This window comes from Nanorana parkeri, unplaced genomic scaffold, assembly GCF_000935625.1.
Source record: "Nanorana parkeri isolate BGI_ZX_2015 unplaced genomic scaffold, ASM93562v1 scaffold1210, whole genome shotgun sequence".
Classification (NCBI taxonomy): domain Eukaryota; kingdom Metazoa; phylum Chordata; class Amphibia; order Anura; family Dicroglossidae; genus Nanorana; species Nanorana parkeri.
This window is the reverse complement of record NW_017307478.1, coordinates 363,164-368,446: the sequence shown is the minus strand read 5'-3', so window position 1 is coordinate 368,446 and position 5,283 is coordinate 363,164.

Below are 5,283 nucleotides of genomic sequence, written 5' to 3'. Positions count from 1 at the left end.
TCTTTAATTCATCTCTGAATTCATGCTGACACTGTTCTTCCTTCTGGAGGGTGGCTGCTTTTGTTCCCCATAGTCCCTGTGTGTGTTTAAAGTCGCCACCGCTCCAAGCTCATGTTAAGTTTACTCATTTGTATTGAAGTTATAGTCCATCACAAGAGCAAGCTTGGAGTGGTGGCTACTTTAAACACGGACCATGGGGAACAAAATTAGCCACCCTCCAGAAGGAAGCACAGTGTCAGCACCAATTCAGAGATGATTTGAAGTTCAGAGATGAATTTTTCTAATAGTTAGACTTGATTCAGACCTAGCGTAGTGTTCGTTCATGTTTGTTCTTCGCGTTTGCTGCACATCCCCATTGATTTCAAAGGGGGCCGAGGTGTGAACCGAGCCTTAAGGTACTTGAATTATTTTTTTAAGATTTAACTCTAGTGTCAATTTGATTGTCAGTACAAATACAATCATATATAGGATTTAATGTTTTTTGCTACAAGTGCACTAATATGACTTCAATCGCCTTACCTAAGCTGGATAAAGCCCTTTGGTTCCCCTATAAACTTTATATCAGCCATTAGATCATTATGACAGATAATAACAGAGACTGATAAAAAGTAACTGAGATATTTGGGTCAAGCAGAAATATTTGTTTTCATCAGAAATATAGTCACCAGAGAAAAGCTTAAGACATGATTAAAGATATATGTTTGTATTTAAACTGCAGAGTAATCACCAATATTTCATTTCCATGAGGAAGGTGCAATAAGCAATTTAATCATTTATATTGAAGTACATGCCATAAAACATAAAAAAAATATAACTAGATGTCAGTTTGCTCAGCACTAACATAACAGACATAAGTGAAAAGAATCTCGCGCTCTGAAACATATTTGTTAAAACGTCAGTGCAGGAAAATAAAAGTTAAATATTAGTAGATCAGTAAATGTTTTCTGTGTTGAATGACAGTGTCATTTGACCCACTTTCTCTGAGCACAGGCTGCAAAGGACCACCCAATATAAATTTTTTTTTTTTTTACTGTGAGAGAAGGGTCTTAGGGAAGGCCAGGGTTTGGAGGTTTTGTTAATATTGACAAAATCATGTACCTGCTTCATGCAGTCAGGGGTCTGCTGGTTGTTTAGTGTTGGTTGTCTCTAAGGGTCACATCAGCCAACTGTTAGATGAGTGGTTCTTAGTATTATGGCTGATTCGATATTCTCTTTAGCCCTCTCTTTCATCCCTTGTGTCACCTGTGGTGTTTCCTGCCTATTGCTACTCCTGTCTCGGAGTCTTAATGCCCTTAAAGGAGAACTATGAGGTGAGTGCTTTTCACTCACCTCATAGTTCTAGTCGACCTGTGACATGGGGGGTGGCCGCGGAGGGGGGGGACACCGATCGGCACCCCATACACGCGATCCGCTGGCTCTACAGCCGGCGGATCGCTTGTATGGTAACAGGCATCGCTGCCTGTTTTTAAGTTTCGGCCGTTTCCCGCTCACGCGCGCCGCTGGGCGCGCGCGAGGGGGCGTGTCGGAAGTGGTTAAGGAATACTGTACACACAACATACAGTATTTAACCACCTGTTGTCCGGACGTTGTAATTAAACGGCCAGACATCGGCTTCTTGAGAGCGGGTGGGCGTCTTTAGATGTCCCATCCCGTCCCGCTCGTGCCCCTTGCTAAGCGGCGCGCACGAGCGGGAAATCGGCTCAGAATGTAAACAGCCAGCGATGGCTGTTTACATACAAGCACTCGGGCATCTGTAGAGACGCCCGATCGCTTGTAATATGTGTGCGGGTGTGCGCCCCCTTGTAACACCTGGTGTGAGGTTGGGGGTTTGTGGATCACAACTGCGGAGGCCAATCAGACGGAACCCTGGTTTCACTCCCAATCTTAACGGGGAGTTAGGGTTCAAGCATCACAGCCAAAATAAACAGAAGTAAAAGGATGGATGGGATTATTACTGCATAACCCCAATCACATGTAACAGTAACAAAAATTGTAAAGGTTCAGGTTGTCAATTAGGTTAGGATAGATAACAGCTATGGTTTAGAGGTAAAGGTGTATTCTCCAAAAAGACCACTAGATGGAGCATGCAAGTTAATCCAGCTTCTCTGTACACACAGTTAGTTTAACTCAATGGTGAGCAATATGCCAGGGTACTTGCGATTTCAATGGAGTAGCAGAAGGAGCTGGGGGTCCAAGTGGAGTCCGTTATATGTCCTCTGTAGAAGGTAGCAGTATTGGATGGTATGGGGGGTCCCAGGAGACAGCAGGCGTTCAGTCTTCAATATTGGAACGCCATACTGTCTCACTGGGGCGTTTATATAGGGCTAAGAGGCGGGGGGAGGAGCCGCCGAACGAGACGAAGCACTTCCGCGTGCCACGGTGGAACGCACCCGCCGTCCGAACCCGGAAGCAGATGCGCGCGCACCCCGGAACGCAGACGGCCCGTCCCGTGAGGCAGAAACCTGTGCCCCCCTCTTCCCAGGTGAGCGGTGACGGCGGTTGCCGTTACACCCCTCCGCCGCAGCTGCTGCTGCCAATCCCGAGCTCCGTTGTGCCCGGTGAGAGCCCGGGACCGGCACAGCAGCTCTGCGGCTGGAGATCAAATGGAGCTCAGTGCACGAGTACCTGTCACCTGAGCTCAGTACAAAGAGTACCTGTCACTGCAAATTGGCTATCAGATAGGGAGCTAGTTGGCTCCCTATGTGATAGCAATAAAGTTCAGTTAAAAAAAAAGATTAAAAAAATTAAAAGTCACATATCAAAGCAATACAAAAATAAAAATTAAAGTCCCCCGCCCCCACATGCACACGCAAACATGCTTCGAGTCCGCCTACGTGAGAAAACGACGATTACATCCATTGCGCCGCACATGTTACATATCGTCGCAAACATCCGAATGAGAGCAATAATTCTAGATTCATCAATCACTGATAACACTAAACTGATGAGCGATAAATGCGTTTAAAGCGTCGGCTGTGGTCAATTTTGAGTATGGTAGTTTTTTTGCGATGTAGCGGGTGCACGCATTTTAAAGCTTGACATGTTTGGTGTCTATTTACCCGACGTGACCCCGTCTTTTATATTTTACCAAAACATTTGGTAATAATAAATGTTTTTTTCAAAATTTTCGGTACTTTTTTCATTATATAGTAAAAAAAAAAAAAACGTAGTGGTGATTAAATACCACCAAAAGAAAGCTCTATCTGTCCCCAAAAATGGTATAAAATTCATTTCAGTACAGCGCTGCATGACGGAAAAATTTTCAGTGAAAGTACCGCAGCGCTGAACACTGAAAAATGGCCTGGACAGGAAGGGGGTATAAACACCCCGGTCAGCAAGTGGTTAAAATGCACTAGACCTGATTTCTTGTTGAGATGATTGTTCAATTGTGAAAGTAATCCTTAGCTGTTGCACTGTTTGTCTTATTTGGTAACTCTTGGTCATCTGACTTTGCTTGAACTCTACCTGCCTTGGCCATCGCTCCAAAATTCAACTCTGATATTAGTTTGATGAAGTTTGTGGACCTACTGGCATTTACCCTGGCCCAGCCCACAACTACTTTGTCTTTCCCTAGGTACCACATAGGCATGGCTGGTTTGGTCCCTGCTTAAGCTCCATTTATCCTGTTTTTAACCTCTTGTGTTGTCCTTCACTTTCTAGTTTGGCCTTGAACTGGCGGTCACTCTTTATTTTCTGGTTATACCCCTGTTGTGCTGTGGTCATTCTGCCATAGCTCCATATTCTCTGGTGTTGATGTCTAGGGGCATGAGCACTGGACCATGTGTAGAAAGATGGCTGATTTTGACACCCATGCTAGTTCCTGTACCATAAAATACCTTAAAAGATAAAAACATAATTTCTCAGTTTCTCAATTAAATGTGCAGTTATAATACAATTTAAAGAAGCATATTTTACTGGATTAATAGAGTACTATAAAATGTGTGTGGTGATCATGAGCCATGAGGAAAGATAGAAGAGATGGATTGGGGGTTGAACACAGTCTTGGGGTGATGGAAGACACAGGAAGCAGGATGGCATCTGAACATGAACTTAGGGTGAGTGGGAGGTGGGTGGGAGCAGAGGAAGAAAAATGAACTTAGTTATGTAACAGGGGGCATAAAGAAGACAGGGGGGGGGGATGGGGTGGAGTGGAAGGAAGGAAGAAAGGAGCTACAGCTGACCATACAACACTGAGAGGGAAAGCAAAGTAGGAAATGACTGGGGAGGAAGAACAGAAGAGGTAGAGACTGAGCAGAAAAAGTACCAGGGAGAATTTGAAATGCCAAAAAAGGAGATGATCATGGACAGAGGAAAGACAAGGGACAATGATAATGAGTTGACTGAGGACAGGAAAAATTAAAACAGAGTGGGCATAGAGGAGACACCCATGGATTGTTATGGCAGTAGTATTTGATCCTGCACAGGTTGCAGCATAGGCTGCAGAGTAGGTCCTCCTAATATAGAAAAGGGGTAAAGGTAGTGTCCTTGTATTCAATAGCACCGCTTCCACGCCCCCCGTCCCCAGTGTGATCAAACGCGTGGCAAAACTTTGCCAGTATTCCGTTTAACTGCAAATGCAAAAAATAGCCCTATTTTTTGCGTTTGCAGTGGAACACAACGTTGGCAAAATTTTGCCACGTGTTCGATCGCACTGCGGACGGGGGGCGTGGAAGCGGTGCCATTGAATACAATGCACTGCCACGCCCTCTCCCGTCCCAAAACGCGGGGGGATGTTTTACCGCGATCGCGGTGTGTTCCAGCAGCTACCGCTCTGGAATGAACACGCTTTCGGTGTGAACAAGGCCTAAGCTGCCTGCAGCATGTGTTTTTTTTTGTAACTCACTCTCCCCATACTGTCACTATCTCCTGGTCCCAAGCAGCAGGTATTGGTAGCACTGGTGGAACTACCAGGGTCGCAGCGGTCACAATTGCGACCGGACCTTGTCGTTTTGCCTGTTGGGGAGGGGCAGAGAGGAAGCAGAGGGCACGAAGCTTCCTCACACTATCCCCCCCTTCCAGTTAGGGCCGCTCCTTCCCCACCGCGCTCTGAATGTACGGGCGGCTGTGCGGGGAAGAAGAGGAAGCTGCACCTGTCACTTGGCTGCCTGGCGGGCTCCGACACAGCAGGCACCGCCAGGCAGACATTCTTCACATATCCATCTGGGAGAGGACAGATTCTCCCCACTCAGTTCCGCCCCCTGGCCGCCAAGGATGAAGCAGCTGTGCCTGCTGTAGGAGTCAGGTAAGGCCAGTGTGGGGGTGCGTGGAGGGGGGGGGGGGGGG